Consider the following 18,939-nt stretch of genomic DNA (forward strand, 5'->3'; position numbering starts at 1 on the left):
CTCGCTGCAGTTGGTCACTGTGGGTCTGTGGGGGAGCAGGATTGAAAAGGTTTATTTGGGGAAGTGCTCAAGTGTGTTGGCAGAGCTATACTGGTTTTGGAAGCCTTCATGGTGCTTGCCAGCCCTTCCTTCTCTCCAGCATCCTAACCTCTGGCTGTGTTAAAGTTTTTGGGGCTGCTAGCCTGTGGCACATTACCTTTCTGTGTGAAAAATTACTTATCTCATATGCAGCATGTCCTGATAAGAGCTACCAGAAAGGCCTGGAGGAAAGAAGTGGAGTAAAACAAAAGAAAATAATCCCTCCAAAGCTCTTTGTGGACTGTTCCTTCTGCAGCCTGGCTTGGCATGATAAGGCATACATGGGAACCAGACCAGTGCTTCCCAGGTAACTCAGAAGCATTACTGTCAGAGACAGCTTGTTTTACATTCTCCCCAGGTTTCCACTCCTCCCTCTATTTCTCTCCCTTTGCTCTCCTTTCTCTTCCTTTGCTCTCCTTTCTCTTCCTTTGCTCTCCTTTCTCTTCCTTTGCTCTCCTTTCTCTTCCTTTGCTCTCCTTTCTCTTCCTTTGCTCTCCTTTCTCTTCCTTTGCTCTCCTTTCTCTTCCTTTGCTCTCCTTTCTCTTCCTTTGCTCTCCTTTCTCTTCCTTTGCTCTCCTTTCTCTTCCTTTGCTCTCCTTTCTCTTCCTTTGCTCTCCTTTCTCTTTCCTTGCTCCCTTTCTCTTCCTTTGCTCTCCTTTCTCTTTCCTTGCTCCCTTTCTCTTTCCTTGCTCCCTTTCTCTTTCCTTGCTCCCTTTCTCTTTCCTTGCTCCCTTTCTCTTTCCTTGCTCCCTTTCTCTTTCCTTGCTCCCTTTCTCTTTCCTTGCTCCCTTTCTCTTTCCTTGCTCCCTTTCTCTTTCCTTGCTCCCTTTCTCTTTCCTTGCTCCCTTTCTCTTTCCTTGCTCCCTTTCTCTTTCCTTGCTCCCTTTCTCTTTCCTTGCTCCCTTTCTCTTTCCTTGCTCCCTTTCTGTTTTTCTCCTTTTTCTCCTTTTCCTTTCCCTTTTTCCTTTTTTTTTTTTATAAGACTATAGCAAGTTCAAGTCCCCTTCCTGCTCTTTCTGACCTTGAAATCATAATCTTGTATTTGCACTATCATTTTTGATTGCAGTGAAACAGTGCTGACTGCTGGACTCTAAGGGTTATTTGCATGCACAGATAAGCATGTTGGAGTGTGTTGCAGGAGAGGTGAAGCTTCGTTAGCCTGTGAGTGAAACTAGGCTTTGACAGCAAGCCCCAACTTGCATGGTGAGACCACTGAACTGAGAGAAATATGTTCACCACCTGTGTCAATGTGTGTCAGTTAGTGAAAATAAGTTTTCTTTTAATATTAGTAGTGTATTCTTAAGGCACACAAATGGTAGAGTGCACAAATGTGTTGTGTCTTATCCTGTGCTGGGAGCAAAAAAAGCAGGAGCCTTATTTTGCATTGCCAATAACAAGATTTTCTTAAACAAGAGCCATAGTGAAGTGCTCTTCTCTCTTCCTTTAACATCTTTCCTAGTGGTCTGGGTGAGGGTATGGAGTGCAGCCTTCATAAGTTTGCAGCCAATACCAAGCTGTATGGAAGTGTTGATCTGCTAGAGGGTAGGGAGGCTCTGCAGAGAGCCCTGGACAGACTGGATCAACGAACTAAGAGCAACTGTACAAGTTTCAGTTATGCCAAATGCCAGGTTCTGCACTTTGGCCACAGCAGCTCCCATCACCACCACAGGCTTGGCAGTGGCTGGAGAGCTGTTCAGCAGAGGGAGACTTGAGGGTGCTGATGTTCAGCCAGCTGAACATAAGGCAGTGTGTGCCCAGGTGGCCAAAAGGGTCAGTGGCACCCTCCCTCTACCAGGAATGGTGTGACCAGCAGAGGGAGTGTGTGCCCAGGTGGCCAAAAGGGTCAGTCTCACCCTCCCTCTACCAGGAATGGTGTGACCAGCAGAGGGAGTGTGTGCCCAGGTGGCCAAAAGGGTCAGTGGCACCCTCCCTCTACCAGGAATGGTGTGACCAGCAGAGGGAGTGTGTGCCCAGGTGGCCAAAAGGGTCAGTGGCACCCTCCCTCTACCAGGAATGGTGTGACCAGCAGGAACAGGGAAGTGATCTTACCCCTCTACTCAGCACTGGTGAGGACACATCTCAGAGACTGGATTAAGTTTGGGCCCCCCACTACATGAAGGGCATTGAGGCACTAGAGTATGTCCAAAGAAGGGGCATGAAGTTAGTGAAGATTGTAGAGAACAAGTCTTATAAGGAGCATCTGAGGGAGCTGGGATTGTTTAGTCTGGAGTAGAGGAGGCTGAGGAGAGACCTCATTGCTCTCTACAACTCCCTGAAAGAAGATGGTAGAGAGATGGGAATCAGACTGTTCAACTGATGGAACAAGAGGAAATTGCCTCAGGTTGTGCCAAGGGCACAAAACTAATTGTAGACTTATTCTCTCTGTGAGTGGGAAAACCTATAAAGATAATTCAGTAATCAGGAAAAAGAGGAGTTAATTCTGCATGTACCTGCTGGTTAGCAATATAGACTGTTAAATATGCAGAAAGTATGAAATATCATCAGGAAGCTCACTAAATAGAGCATTTCTCCAGGACTTCCAGAGTGCCTCTAAAGAAGACAAATAATCCAGTACATATTTATGGACTATATTTCATTCTTGGACAAGGCAGGATGTAAAGCAATTGATCAAGGACCTCAACCATGAAAAACAAAGAGTTTAATTAAATAGGTAACAGTGTTAAGTGAGATCATGCTCGAAAGATGAAAAATTAGACATCACTGAAATGAAGCAAACTGCTTTAAAAATACAGCAAAAAACCCCAAAGAGGTAGAGGGAAGCAGAGACTGAGCCAAGTCTCCCTCCCCCCAAAAAATTAATTCAGAACTTTAAGCCTTTAATTGTTACTCTTGGTCCTATTTGGTGGTTCTTTGGCTGTCCTAAAGTACCAAAAGTACCTGAAGAGGATCTACAAAAAAGCTGTATAAAAGAGCATGCAGCATTAGGACAAGGGGCAATGGTTTTAAACTAGAGAAGGGTAGATTTAGATTGGCTGTTATGAAGAAGTTCTTTGCTATGAGAATGGTGGAACACTGGCACAGGTTGCCCAGGGAGGTGGTGAAGTCCCCACCTCTGTAGGTGTTCAAAGACATGGCACTTCAGGACACAGTTTAGTGGGCATGGTGGTGTTGGGTTGATGGTTGGACTTGATGATCAACCTGAATTTTACTATGATTTGTCTTTGTTTAAAGTGATGCTGGAAAATTCTTGACTGAGTGGTGATTGTGGCCATTCCAATTGTTTTACTACATCTGATGAAATCCAGAATGCTGCTGCCAGCTCAGCAGCTTTTCAAAAGACCTCTGCATGCCTTTGTTTCTTTTCTTGCTTCAGGCACTGCACTTAACACAAATCCTAAACCCAAACTGCATATGATGAGAATGTTGATCTCTTTGCAGTATACACTATGGATTTATTATGTCATTTGCAGCTTTAAATTTAACTGCTGTCTGCTTTAACTCTTCTCCTGCTGTCTCTGTCTTTCATTCAACCTTATCACCTTTCAATGCTTGTGACTTGAATTTCATAGAATCATAAAATGGTTTAGATTGGAAGGGATCTCAAGGCTCATCCAGTTCCAGCCCCCTGCCACAGGCAGGGAAATCTTTCACTAGAACAGGTTGCTCAAGGCCTCATCCAACCTGAACACCTCCATGGAGGGAGCAGCCACAACCTCTCTGGGCAACCTGTGCCAGTGTCTCACCACCCTCACTGGAAAGAACTTCCTAACATCCAGTTTAAATCTTCCCTCTGCCAGTTTAAACCCACTACCCCTTGTCCTGGCATTACCAGACCTTGTCAATAGTCCCTCCCCAGCCCTCTTGTAGGCCCCCTTCAGATACTGGAAGGCTACTACAAGTTCTCCTCAAAGCCTTCTCTTCTCCAGGCTGAAGAGCCCCAACTCTTGTAGGAGACTATTTGTAATAGTCCTTTTGCCTAAGAAGTAGAACACAAATAAATTATGCATCCTTAGTGTTGTGATGTGGTGGGACCAGGATTTCTCTTTGAAAACACAGGTTCTGGAAAATAAAAGAACATCAAAAAAAAAAACATTGTGGAAAATTTGCTGGTAGCCTCAAATTCCACATGGAGCAGGGAAGGAGTTCAGATTAAAACTTGATTCCAGTCTGTTCTGGCTCTCCCTTGAAACTCTGTTGCTTTAAAACTTTGGGTTTAATTTGAAATTAAAATGATTTGTTTATTTATTTTGCTGGAACAAAGTCTTTCTGCCAACTTTTCTTGTTTACTCCAACAGGAAAACTCATCACTAAGGAGTATTGAAGGATTGCATCAAATACAGCAGCAAAATATCCCAGGTGTGCTTGCCTGATGGTCCCATAGTGGTTTCTTAAAATTAGAAGTCTATAGAATTGCTCCACCTTTGGCTTTTGTCTCATCAGAGCTGACAACATTCACCATGCTGGATGTCTGCTGAGTTTATGGCAGAGGGGATGCTGAAGTAACCTGTGGTGAGTCCATGAGCAGTTTTTTTTTTACCCCAGTCCTACAACTCAATACTTGAAGATGCTCAGAGCCCCAGTGAGCTCCACAGACTTCCACTTAGCTGGAAACACTTTTTTGTCCTGAGGAAATCTGTCAGCTAAATTGTAGCTGTGCTCTGAAAAGATCTGTCTTAATTTGTTCAGTTTGCTTCCAGGGGTAAAACTCCCCTGTAATTTCTGTGGCCAGCTCGACAGTTGGTGTAGTAGCAAGACTCTGCACTCACCACATGAACTGGACCTGCTGCTGCTGTCTGATGGAGAAGATGATTTCCTATGGCACCAGACAGGGGCTGAAGGCACTGCACGTGCAGTTTTGGCAACTTTTGTCCTCAGGATAACATCAATACATGGAGGCTACTTCCTCCCTAGCCCTTCAACTGAACAATCTGAAAGGCTCTCAACCTGTTGCACCTGCAATTCATTAGCCAGTAGTTTTTAGACCTAGAGGGTGTTTCAGAACGAGGGGAAGAGAAGCAATTAATGGTGCAGTGACATACTCAGCAGCTCTTCCCAGTGAAGCTCTTTATGCAGAAGGAAATTTCTTGACACATCTGTTAGCTGCTGTCAGATGTATGATGAGAAATTGCCACGGGCTATTAAAATGTATTTATTAACTTCTGTGGCCCTGTTATGCATAATTATTGTGACATAAGTATCAATTAAAAGTGTCATCATTTTAATTGCAGTAGTTCAGTTTGAAGGTAATGTCTGCTCTGTGCTGGACAGAACAGATCTTCTTGTAGATGGAGTTAGTTTTCCATTTTAAGACCTCTTTCCAGGTAATCCAAACCTTCATTTCAGCAGATGGGATTTTCTACGCTTGTCAAAACTCAAACCCACATTTTTCTTCGTGAAGGACTTTTTGAATTAGCAGAGCAGCTCTGATTTTGAGTTAAACATTGTGTAACACTCTAACTCTGGTGAAGCTGAATATCCACATCCCTGAGGTGGAATAAGCATGCATTGGACCTCAGGGGGTGGCTCATATACGATTTTCTCCACCTTGATGGCACCGAAAAGTCAAAACTAGATTTAAAAGGCAGGTATTGTTTCTTCCATATGCAGAGTGTGGATGTTCTTTTGTTCTTTTTTGTCTCTTTCTTTCTTTGTAATACATAGACTGCTTTTGTTTCCACGTGCAGAAAGCACGATGGAGCAAAAAGTGTCTGCAATAGTAATCTGTGTCTGTAACCCTGGGGTGAGTCAATGCTCCTGGGTAAAGTGGCAGCAGAGTGTAAGACTGACTTCAGAGAGGCAGAGATCACAGTGTCACAGTATCACCAAGGCTGGAAGAGACCTCATAGATCATCAAGTCCAACCCTTTACCACAGAGCTCAAGGCCAGACCATGGCACCAAGTGCCACATCCAATCTTGCCTTGAACAGCTCCAGGGATGGCGACTCCACCACCTCCCCGGGCAGCCCATTCCAGTGTCCAATGACTCTCTCAGTGAAGAACTTTCTCCTCACCTCCAGCCTAAATCTCCCCTGGTGCAGCCTGAGGCTGTGTCCTCTTGTTCTGGTGCTGGCCACCTGAGAGAAAAGAGCAACCTCCTCCTGGCCACAACCACCCCTCAGGTAGTTGTAGACAGAAATAAGGTCTCCCCTGAGCCTACTCTTCTCCAGGTTAAACAATCTGCCATTCATCATGATTTTCAACTTAATGAGCATTTAAAGAAAAAAATAACCCTATGCATATTATTTCTTGATTAGAAGGAAAACAAACAAAACAGCCACAGTTTGCACAGGTTTCTTTTACAATGTACCTGCAGAGGTATAGTTCTGTGGGTGAAAAATCCAGGATTGAGGCCCTAGAGAGCCAGACACTGTGAGTTCTGCCAGTCTTGCACCAGATACTCACACCCTCAGCAGAGTCAACTGCTAATGGCGCAGTGTATAAGTCTCAAGGCAGTGGAGGCAGATGGATATGTGGATTTCAAGGAGTCCCATGGTCTAGGACAAAACCACTCCTGGGTGTGTGAAAGCTTGTTGAAAATGTTTCTGCTGCAGTCAGTTTTATTCTGTTCCTACAAAGTATCCTGTGTATCAAGAAACAGCTGCAGCTGGTATTGTCTTTATTGAGGAAGAAAAAGGAAATGTTCTGCTGATAAACTCCTTCTAGTTCAAATGTATTTGCTACAACTTCCTGCAGTTAACAAAGGTTGAAGCTGAATGGATGGGATCCAAGCAAATGAACCGAGCTGTGTTTCTGCAGATGAAGGACAGTACTGAATGTTTCTCTACTGCTCTGCTACAAAAGATAGGAAGTGCTTTCTGGATCACCAAGGCAGTCTCTATAGAGATGGTCAGAGAGAGACACTGGGGCTATCTGCAGTAGCACACCTCCGAGCTAAAGTGGGTTGTGCAGAAAAGGATGGAGGATGATAACTGTTGCATCATGCTCTGTGATGAGTAGAGAACAAACACTAGTGGCACTGCTACATACACAGCATCATAAAAATCTGTTGGACTAATAAACTGAACTGCTGATCAGTTCTGAGAAGAAGAGATGGAGGAGATGATAACTTCTGTTAAATCAGGGTAAAAGGGAGCATTGTTACAAAATGATGTGGCTGAGAATGAACGGATCCTCATGACAATTGTCACGTAACATCTACTGAAGGGTATTGCAACCTGGAGATTTGCAATTTAACCTGAGCTAGGAATCAGCATGTTGCTTGCCAGACTGAATGGCAATTTGAAAGAAAAGCATAAAGCTGCAGTTAATACAGGCAAGTACCTGCAAAAAGCTGAGCTAAAAAGACAAACTGTTCAGGGTAGGAGCAAGAAAGCCATAGATACAACCACAGTTGATGCATGCTTTTGATGACTATAGCCAGTGCTGCTGTGAAAAGCATTGAAGACTTTCCAGGTACCACAATGCCCCCTCAGGTAGTCTGAGAAGTTCATTTCCAGAAATAGCCTGCCATTTCTTTCTGAGGCATTGCTTTGTCTGACTGTATCATGAGTTACTCTGGCCCTGCATCAAGCCAGCTGACAAATGCATTTTAGGCACTGAAAGATGCTGATGCTAAAGTGATAGCAGCTTACAAACAGATTGCAGTAAGGAGATTGCTTTTTTGCATACACCTAAACCCCAGTGGCTTCCTGGGAGTTAATTTACCAAAAGTTAGAGGGCAAAGAAAAAAAGTGAAAGCTACAGAGGAGATGTCTCCATTTCTCAGCTTCACAGATTGTGTTAGGTGGGAAGGGACCCACAAGGGTCATCTTGTCTAATCCCCTTGCACTCAGCAGACATGTCCAAATGGGACCTGTTCAGCCATTGGCCTGCCCAAGGCCACACTGAGTCTGATCTTGAATGTCTCCAGGAACAGGGCCTTCACTACATCCATGGGCAGCCTGTTCCAGTGCTTTGCCACTCTCATTGTAAAGAACTTCTTCCTTATACCCAGCCTAAATTTACCCTGCTCTCAAAGCTCCTCATCTTATTGCTACACTTCCTTGTAAACAGTCCTTCCCCAGCCTTTCTGGAAGTCCCCTTCAGATGTTGCTTGGTGCACAGCAAGAAAGAGGAGAAAAGAAGATGAGATGATATTTAATAAGTATAAACCAGAGACCTAGCAAACAAAGAAAGGAAGAAGGGGCAGTTTGGTTGTTATGGGATAAAAGCTTGTACTGGTTACAGGTTATGCCACCTGAGATAAATAACAATTATTAGTACAGACCAGTAGAGAAAAGGATAATAAACCAAGAAGCAGATAACAGGAACATTTCTACTTCTCTATTTCTATCTCTCCTTGCTAAGAAGAGCAATTAATAACTTGGGCATGCAGTTCTCTGGCAGACACACAGCACTGGTCATATAGCAAAGTGAAAGCTCAGCTTGTGGAGTTTATCTTTATTTTCCCTTGCTGCTGGTATTATTTACAACTTTTCTAGCAGATAGCATTTCTAGCAGGGAAAAATGGGATACATGAAATCCAATAATGCATTGCTCATTTCCCAACTGCAGATTAGCTTCAGGAAATCAGGGTTATAACTTTTGGGTTGATGTTCAAGTTCACAACGAGGAAGATTTTAAATGAGTGGACTTGGGGGAGTGGGGAGGGTGTGTGCATGCGTGGAAACTAGGGAGTGTTGGGTAAATTAAATATCTCCTTTTTCCTTCAGAGGAAATATTGCTGTTTCTTCAGCAGCAATGCATAGTGCTGCAGAAAACCAAGCCTGAAGCTTCTCTGAACGTTTCATTTAGTATGTTGGATGAAATGCAGACCCCTGTGCGCAGTAGCTCGTGACTCTTCCAACAGAGCTCTAGCTTGTTTTAACAGTCATCCTTTTTTTTCTCTTCAGGAAACAAGTCAGCTTCCCTTGGCCATGGGAGAAAACCAGCAAATCCCTTTAAGTTAATCCAACTGATGATTGTTCACCTGGCCAGAAATAAATTGTCCTTCATCAAGGATTCAAGAAACCAGCAAGTAATTTAAAATAATCCTGAGAACACAATGGGGATGGGAAGGGTGAAAGCTGATATATATGTCTGGAACAAGTTATTTTTGTCTGGAACATAACTGTATCTGGAGTGTTTACCACCACTTGGGTTTGGCTGCCAATTCTCAGTGTTTGGGCAGGTTTATCCCATGCAATGAATCGTGAGCAGATGGGAGAGTGCTGAGCAATGTGAGGCAAGGGAGAGGTACAGGGTGCCTGAAATGACACGTGAAAAGCAGTGTGCTGGGCTCAAACACTGAGTCAGAGAAGGAAAAAGCTGAGATGTGAAATGACAAAAAAAAACACACAGTTAACCTTTAAATGACAAATTGTAACACTGTGTTCCATGTATTACAGGTGCTCCGGGTCAGGGGGGATTTTTGACCAATGTCACTTTTAGTGCATGTCATAGAAACACAGAATGGCTTAGGCTGGAAGGGAGCTCAGAGATCATCTCCTCCAACCTCTCAACTAGACTCAGCTGCTCAAAGCCTCAAGCAGCCTGGCAGTGAACACCCCCAGAGAGGAGGCATCCACAACCTCCCTGGGCAGCTTATTCCAGTCTCACCACCCTTGTACTGAACAACTTCTTCCTAAGATCCTGTCTAATCCTCCTCTCTCCCTCATCTTCAAACCATTCTCCCTTGTTCACCCTTGTGAAAAATCCCACTCCAGCCTTCCTGTAGGATGCTTTCATGTATTGGAAGGCAGCTCTAAGGTCTCTCCAGAGTCTTCTCTAGGTTGAACACCTCCAGCTCCCTCAGCCTATCCTCACAGCAGAGGTGCTTCAGCCCTTGGATCATCTTTGTGCCCTTCTCTGAACTTAGTCAACAGCTCTCTGTTCTTATGCTGGGGACGCCAGAACTGGAGACAGTATTTGAGGTGGGAGTCTCACCAGAACAGAGTGAAGAGGCAGAGTCTCCTCTCTTGCCCTGCTGGCCACACTCCTCTTGATGCAGCCCAGGACACAATTTGCCTTCTGTGATCCATGAGCACACTGCCGGCTCATGATGAGCTTCCCATCCATCGACACACCCAAGTCTCTTTCATCAGAGCTACTCTCAACCCACTGTGTCCACATGTCCTGAGTCTTTAATTCAGTGAGCTTGTAAGTGCTGTTTAACATCTTTGTCAGTGATATGGACAGAGGAATTGAGTGCACCCTCAGCAAGTATGCAGGTGACCAAGCTGTGTGGCACAGTCAACTTGCTAGAGGGCAGGGATTCATCCAGAGGGACGTGAACAGGCTGGAGAGGTGTGCCCAGGCCAACCTCAGGACATTCAACAGGGCCAAGTGTAAGGTCCTGCACCTGAGTGGGAGCAATCCCAAGCACAACTCCAGGCTAGGTGTGGAATGGCTGAGAGCAGCCCTGAGGAACAGGCCCTGGGGGTCTGGAGTGATGAAAAGCTCAACATGAACCTGCAGCGTGAGTGCAGCCTGGACAGCAACCCTGTGCTGGGCTGCAGCAAGGGTAGTGTGGGCAGCAGGGCAAGGGAGGGGATTCTGCCCCTTGGCTCTGCTCTCCTCAGACCCCACCTGCAGTCCTGGCTGCAGTTCTGGAGCCCCCAGTACAAGAAGGACATGGAAATGTTGGAACCAGTGCAGAGGAGGCCACCAAGATGCTGAGAGAGCTGCAGCAGCTCTGCTCTGAGGACAGGCTGAGAGAGTTGGGGCTGTGCAGGCTGGAGAAGAGAAGGCTTGGAGGAGACCTTGGAGTGGCCTTCCAGTATCTGAAGGGGGCTACAGGAAGGCTGTGGAGGGACTATTGACAAGGTCTTGTAATGACAGGATGAGGAGCGATGGGTTTAATCTGGCAAAGAGGAGATTCAAACCAGATGTTAGGAAAGGGTTCTTTGCAGTGAGGGTGGTGAGACACTGGCACAGGTTGCCCAGGGAGGTTGTGGCTGCTCCCTCTCTGGAGGTGTTCAAGGCCAGGTTGGATGAGGCCTTGAGTGACCTGTCCTAGTGGGAGGTGTCCCTGCCTATGGCAGGGGGTTGGAACTGCTGAACTTTGAGGTCCCTTCCAAGCTAAACGATTCCATGTGTGTGGTAGATGTGCAGGTGCTATATGACTGTTTAAAGAGACACACCATTTTTCCCCTCCCATGGGATTTCCCAGGAGAAAACACCCTGAGCTGTCTGCCTTTTACAAACAACTTGTGAAAGTTTTTCAAAGCTCCTTAATATTCAGAAAAGAAATTTCCTGTAAAGCTGTTGTCTAATTAAAGATCTACTTTTACCAATTGTGCTTTACAGTCCACTTGAGCTTTCAGAGTTTCTGTCAAGCACTTGAATTTTAAAACTGCAGGATTACTGCTTTGAGCACCAGGGATCAGAGCAGTAATACCACCATTAAATCTTATGGCCCTTACTTGTCTCTCATATTGTCAATAAGCAGTCTTTTAGTTCCTCAGCTAAATTAGCCACTTCTCCTAAACTAGATATTACTCCACCTTTGGCTTCCTCCAAGGGGCTGGACTTTGAAGGGAGAGTGTGCTTTAAACACCTCATTTTGTAAGTGGTCATTAGGAGCAACCATTGGAAGGTGATTGATTTCTTTGCAGTCTGGAAGCATACAGAGTGCTGTGTAATTGCAAGTGGCTTTGAAGGGTGGAATGTGCTTCATTTGATGGTTTTCAGTGACTATTTAGTGGCATTTTTAATGGAGTCATTAGGCAGCTTGTGCATGATTTTGTATGGAAGACTGAGAACACAGGGATGAGTTGGACATGGTAGCTATTTGTGAGACCAATGGAGGCTACTCTTACCATGGCAAAGGGCTCAGGGAATTGCAAGAAAGCACAGAAAAAGGGAAACTCCTTCACTGATCTTGCAGCAGCCAACTGGCTTCCTCTCCAGGAACCTGCTGGGTTAGCTGTGGTTTCTGATGTGTTTAGTGACTGTTGAATTGACATCTGTCCTGTTATCATGGCAGTCCCAGCCCCCACTGGCAAGAGGTGTCACAGCTATCCCACCTGGCATGTGAAGAACAAAGCCTTTGAGTTTGATTTGTAACCAACTTTCACCTTTTTCACTCTATCCTTCCCCAGATTTTTGGTCTCTCTGTATGTGTCACTGAAGATTTGTGCCCCACTACAGAGGTAGGCATATTTCTATTTCTCTTCAATAACTGTTCTGCTTTCCCCTTCCAGAGAGGCAGCAGTGCCTGTTAAAAGCACTTAATGACAATATGTGTTGAGTCCAGGAATTATGACTGAACTCAAGTGGCACTTAGTAATTTTAGGAAGGGATTCAATTTGTTTGGGCTTGGCTCTTCTAACTGCTGATGCTGAGAGATCTTATCATCCCCTAAAGGTTCATTTATTGCTTCAAACCCAATCGAATCATCACCACAGCCAAAGCAGAGGAGCTCTTGGATGAGAAGGCAGAAAGAGTTCAATGGAAAGATGCAAGACTGGAATATATTACTTCCCAGAATAAGTGCACAGTGATATTCCAAAGAGTACGTGGTCAAACATTCAGGTGACCTGATGCTATTTTGCAGCTCTAAGGCACAGGGCATCTGTTAGGCTAAGCTGTGAGGTTGCAATATGGCTTCTGTTGCTAGAGCTATTACTGTCTTGGTATACCAATCTAGCCAAGTCCACCTGAATATGAAAGATAATTCAAAATTCAGTTTCTGTGCAGTGCAGCTCTGTCTCAGTTAAGCTCTTTGCAACTAGAAACAGCTGAAGGTAAAGTGAGGGGAGCTAGAAAATCCTGTGGTAAGTTTCACTTTGCCCAATTCCATGCTTTTTGGTCCTTTTGGAGACAAGAAATAATTTTGTTTTCATTCCAGACCCCAACTAGGTAGGTGGGCTGGAAATCAAGCATTGCTTGGTGCTTGACTTGTGTGACTGCCAGTTCTATTTAAAGTCCCTAGAGCATGGGGTTGTTTTTTACACCTCTGTGTCATTATTTTGAATAGAAAAATGTCCTGGTTGATAGTGGAGCTGTGCTCCAGTCCCTCACATAGTGCCATGGTCTGGTTGATTGGATGGGGCTGGGTGATCTTCATTTTGATATCCAGGTGATAACTGTTAATAACCACGAAAACTGTTTATTAACAACAAAACTCACCAGAAAACTTACTCAGAGGTTCAAAAATGCACAGAATCCTGCTAACAGGATTCTTGCTCTCTGGATAAGAAGACAAGGCTAGAAGGTTTGTTGTAGGCACTAAGACAACAATGCTAGAAGGTTTCTTGCAGGCATTTCTACTCTGTTCAAAAAGTTACTGTCTGAAATATGTGCCTGTATACACACACAAATCCCCACTCTTTGTTTCTTGTGGAGTGCAGCTTCATGGCAATAATCACCACATGAGTTTGCCACTCTTATTCCAGAGAGATTTCATTTAGGAGGACTTGATTTCATTTCAAATGCATTTTTTTTTCATCATGCAAACATGCTGTGAGGTACAAAGGAGAGTGTAGGCTGAAGAGAAACTAGAACGATGTTCATTTTGAGAGTAAACCAATTGCAGATTATTTTCCTTGCAATATCAGACAATAAAAACTTAAATCTGTCAGAGTTAAAAGCAGTAATGAAATTGAAAGATCACTCCTGTGTTATCTGCCTGGAAGAAACTCCAGGAAAATAATGACAAGTATTTAGGAGCTAAGCACTCTGTGTGGAGCACACCTCACACCTTCCAGTTTCGTTACATCCAAAAGGAAATAAAAGTTGTGTGCTCTGAGGCTGAGCTCTAGAGAGAGAAATCCACAGTGAAGAAAGTAAACTGAGATCTTTGCTTCCATGTGAGCTCCAGAGCTGAGCTGTAATGCCAATGCAGGTGGATTTATTACATTCACGGAGCTATTTCTGCTGAGAATGGGGTGAGATTTCCTGTGCACACTGTATAAAGGTTGGAACAGGAATCTGATGCTTGGTTAGTCAGAAGGAGAAGAGTTCTTCAAAAAGAAAGCAAACCTGGCTGAGTCATCACCTCTGGGAACAGAAGGATTAGTGAAGCAGAAGCCATGGTAAAGCATAGAGTAGCGTAGGAGATTAATGGAGACCACTGATTTGTTTCACTGGTGTGATCTTGCCTCCTCAGCAAACGTTAGGAAAGCTTCTATGATCACTTTTAGTTTATTCCAACTTCTAAGAGCAAGGAGGGACTGAAAATCTGTATTTTCACTTACAAAACTTTTACACCCAGTAGGCTCAGGGGATTGAAGGTGGGAGAGAGCTTTGGTCTGCTTTTTGAGCATTGGTCATAGACACTGTAAACTGGAATTAGCAAATTTTTATACAGTGCTTAAAACAGGTAAGGTAAAAACGTTTCTGGGGTTGTTTAGCCTGGAGAAGAGGAGGCTCGTGGGTGACTTCATTGCAGTCTACAACTACTTGAAGGGAGGTTGTAGCCAGGTGGGGTTGGGCTCTTCTCCCAGGCAACCAGCGACAGAACAAGGGGACACAATTTCAAGCTGTGCTGCGGGAGGTCTAGGCTGGATGTTGTTAGGAAATTGTTGGCAGAGAGAGTGATTGGCATGGGAATGGGCTGCCCAGGGAGGTGGTGGAGTTGCTGTCCCTGGAGGTGTTCAAGAAAAGCCTGGTGGGGGTACTTAGTGCCATGGTCTTGTTGATTGGCTAGGGCTGGGTGATAGGTTGGACTGAATGATTTTGGAGGTCTCTTCCAGCCTGGTTGATTCTGTGATTCTATGATTAGTTTGCATGCCAGATCCTGAGTTGTATCAAGGTGTGAAGTGACTGACCCATCTTACAAGCTGGACAGACAGGTTACAGTAGCTGGAGGGAGCATCAATCTTCAAGTCTCAGGAGCAAGCAGTGCTTCAGAACACCAAGCTTAGGCTTGCAGTTAAGATCAAAGCAAGAGGGAAGGCTATGCATATCTTTTTATGAAGTAAGCCTGCAGCTCCTGAAGGTGTTCCAGTCTATTTGTGCTATATGCTACATTAATTTATGGCTATTCCTGGTGCTGATGGCATTAATATTTTAAGATGCAAGTAGAGGTGAGCAGAGTTAATGAGGAGATTGCAACTCCATACTATGAGTGCTCAACTTCCCACTCTTTGTTATTACAGGAGCAAGAAAGTCTTTCAGAGCATAGATAAAACCTGAAGCTGAAAGCACTAATTGGTCAGGCCACTGTGAGTGAATATTCACCAAAGTTTCCAATTGCTTTATTTTTTTCCTTATCCCTTGTGCGTTTTAGATATATTTTAGCACACAAATATTTTGGGATCTTTGCATTCTTCTTACCAGTGTGATTTTTGTTTTCTCTTGTGCAGAGAGACCATTTATCTATTTTGCACCTGCACCCTGAGTATTAAGAACATACCAATAAAAGGAGAAATTTTTTGAATGTTCCCAAGCTACATGTAAACCAAATGGGATTTTTAACTGCTGAGTTGACATCCCTTCCCACCATGCTTCTGAATAAGATATAAAAGTGAGGTCCTGGCTACCTGCAGCTATTTAACAGATCTCATGGCACTTTTTTTTTTCAAGAGCAGAGGTGAAAGCTGCAATGTCATGGCTTAATTTCAATTGGATAATTGAATTCCACCTGCTTAAAAATTCTTCACTAGTTTCTGTTAGAAAAGATATTCCTCATTTTTCTCCTAAGCTCTTGTGTTGTGCATTGCTAAAAGGTATTTGCCCTTTACCCCAGCAGCAGTGCTTGTTCCTGGACGTTTCAGTAATGACTGAAGCAATCTTTATTTAATTTGCAGTAAAATTTCCTAAAGCTTTGCAAATGCCCAAGGATTGTGGAAACACAGCAGATACTCTCCTCTGCCCCTCACAGAGCATAGAGTGCACCTCACTGCCCCATCTTCTGGCAAAGTGATTTTGTGGCTCAAGTGTTGCAATGTTTTGTGTGTGTCAGTTCTTGCAGGAGCGAGGTCCCAAATCATCTCCTCTTTTCCTTGTCATTGGCAGAAGCAGGGAAATGAGCTACTAACTCACAGGTCCCTTTTAAGCAAGACACAACTATTGTGTTGGTCTCTTGTAGGACACAGTCTTAAGTTGTGCCAGGAGCGATATAGGCTGGATGTTGGGAGGGAGTTCTTCCCAGAGAGGGTGGTTGGCATTGGAATGGGCTGCCATCCTTGGAGGTGTTCAGGAAAAGCCTGGATGAGGCACTTAGTCCCATGGTCTGGTTGGTTGGCTAGGGCTGGGTGCTAGGTTGGACTGGATGAGCTTGGAGCTCTCTTCCAACCTGGTTGATTCTATGATTCTGTAACTTGCTTTAGACATCTTTCAAGTATTAGTCTCTGTAAGAACCTGTTAAGAGTTAAGTTCCTTGACTGGACTGATGGAGTTCCTAGGTGTACCCTTGAGAGCTCATTTAACTCCTGTGGCAGGTCCTGTTATTTAAGGCTGCTTAAAATTTCCGTTAGAATTTTCAAAGCAAAAAATATTTAATGCTACTTTAGAGCCTTCAGAAGCAAACAAGTAAAGAATACATGGGATTATGTTTAAACTGGCTCATAACTATCTACCTGCAGTACCACACGGTGTAAGCTCTGGCTCTCTATTGATACATAGAGGAAAAAAGAGAGAGATTTGCCATTGGAATGGGCTGCCCAGGGAGGTGGTGGAGTCACCATCCCTGGGGGTGTTCAAGAAAAGCCTGGATGAGGCACTTGGTGCCATGGTCTAGTTGACTGGCTAGGGCTGGGTGCTAGGTTGGACTAGACGATCTTGGAGGTCTCTTCCAACCTGGTTGATTCTGTGATTCAAGCAGTTACTGCCCATCGGCTGAGCTGTGGCAAATGACCTGGTGCATACTAAGTGAAACATGTATACTTAAACCAGTTCCTTCTCCACCTTCATAGACAGAACTCCCCCTTTTGCCCTAAGTACTTTGTTCCTCTTCCAAGTCTATACTCCCAGTGGATCTGAAACTGGGAGGGATGCCAAGCTCACACTATGAACTGCAGCAAAAGGGATGTTCTGGGTGCTACTGATATCTTTTGCCTGCGCTGGGCAGCCCCAATCTCCAAATCTGGATGTAGGGAGAGGAAAGATGATACTCCCCAGCCATAGCTGGGGAAGCACTGAACTATGCTGCTTTCTTTGGTATGTACCTGCTTCCCCACTCCTCCCCAGTATGAGGTTTAAGCTTAGCACATCATTTTACTGCCCAGTGATGATGGGCTGTGAGCTGACACCCAGCTGTGGTGTCACACAGGCAGTTGCTACTGCTGGGGCACAGGGCCACCATTGGTTCTCCATGGCCAAAATTAGCACCGTGGCAGAGATGGGACAAGAGAGCAACACAGGGATCCCAGGGCTAACTGCTAGCAAAAGGAGAGCAGAGCAAACTGCCATGCTTAAGCAGGAGTAAACCCCCACAACTTGCCTGCCTGTGGCCTGAGGACAGCTCAAAACAACCCTTGCTGCCCAGCATTGATGCTGGACCAACCCTACAGGTTCTTCACCCTAGGTGACTCAAAGCACTAATAAGGATGTCTCTGCTTACTCCAACATCCTATGGAATTCAAAACAACAAATTAACATGCAAATTAAACTCTCTGCTTTTTAACCCTTTTTTTTTCAACTGAAGAAAGCCTGTGAAGATAAACTTCAAATGCTCTGATGCCTGTCTCATTTTTCTCCTAGGGAATTTCTGCACACCATTGCAACACATGAACATGAGACAAAACACACCTGCTGGCTTCACAAGGCTATTGTACTTCAAGTTTTGCTTAAAAGCAAGCACGTAAGTGGAGTAAATTTAGACAACTTGAAAGTCTTCCAACTGCTGTGGTGTTCAAAGAGTAGGTTGGGGGTATTTAGTAAATGAAGCTGAATTGTTTTTATCCAGTAGCTTAGTTAATTGAAATCTAAGAGTACTCCATTAATTTGGGATTAGTTTTCACAAGGAAAATAGATAATGCACTTGTAGTTGCCTGCATTTTGAACACAGAAGGGAAGTCCTTTCATTTGAGTGTAGCTGGTAGAAGTTATCTATGCATCAGAATTCCCCTATGCAGTTATCAATCTCTGTTCTGTAAGCTCCAGATTTGCTGGTGAAAAGTTAAATAAAGCTATGTCCCACAGCAGCAACCTTCTCTAGTTCTAGTTAGTTATTTACTGGTGATGTGTTTTGGCTGAAACATCAAACAGCCTGCACTTGCAGGTCACAGGAATCACAGAATGTCAGGGGCTGGAAGTGGCCTCGAAAGATCCTAGAGTTTAGCTCCCCCTACTAGAGCAGGGTCACTCAGGAACTACATCCAGGCGACTTTTGAATGGCTCTAGAGTAGGAGACTGCATAACCTCTCTGAGCAGCCTGCTCCAGGGCTCTGCCACCCTCACAGTGAAAAAGTTTTTCCTTATGTTCACATGGAACCTCCTCTCCTCCAGCTTGTCCCTGTGGCTGCTTGTCCTATCATCGGACTGCTGCACTTGCAGCTTGAAAATCTGAATGGAAGCCTGACAGGTGAATTCAGCAAGGCAGAAGACATCTTACAGCCCCATGAGATGTAGAGCACTTTGCCAAACATCCTTCACAGCCATCCTGCTGGGAAAACCATCTTGAAAAGGTGAGCCATGGCTAGGTAATACACTTCTGTTATTTATGAGGTGTGGGAAAGAAATGGCATCTCTGAAGCATTGCACACCTTCCACTTTTGAACTGATCAGACCTGCCAAAAGACACAAACCTTCATTTGTCTCTGGCCTTTCTCTGTCTTCAGATGTGAAGTTTCATTTTCTCCTGATGCTGCAGCACAAACCTGCTGCATTTTCCTCAGTCCTTTGCAGGGAAATTGACCTTTTCAACATCGCTATCTTGAAAGGAACTCATCTCCTGTGACTCCCTGCTTTGTTTGCTGGTTTGTTTAAAGACAGTGGCAGGGCCTAGAGTGTCAGCCTGAGCCTTAGACAGTTGTGCTAATGCAAAAGTTAACAGATCCATCAGAAATACAAAAA

At 44.5% G+C, this 18,939-nt stretch overlaps 1 long non-coding RNA gene across 1 annotated transcript; it reads left to right on the plus strand.

The window, feature by feature from the left end:
* Positions 1–251: 251 nt before the first annotated feature.
* LOC135186299 (uncharacterized) lies at positions 252–18,545 on the plus strand. The gene is made up of 7 exons (XR_010306813.1): positions 252–385; positions 4,335–4,395; positions 4,480–4,548; positions 8,892–9,016; positions 12,081–12,131; positions 17,626–17,725; positions 18,373–18,545. It is a non-coding gene; the product is annotated as an uncharacterized LOC135186299 (long non-coding RNA).
* Positions 18,546–18,939: the final 394 nt, after the last annotated feature.

Source organism: Pogoniulus pusillus, chromosome 24 (genome assembly GCF_015220805.1).
Source record: "Pogoniulus pusillus isolate bPogPus1 chromosome 24, bPogPus1.pri, whole genome shotgun sequence".
Classification (NCBI taxonomy): domain Eukaryota; kingdom Metazoa; phylum Chordata; class Aves; order Piciformes; family Lybiidae; genus Pogoniulus; species Pogoniulus pusillus.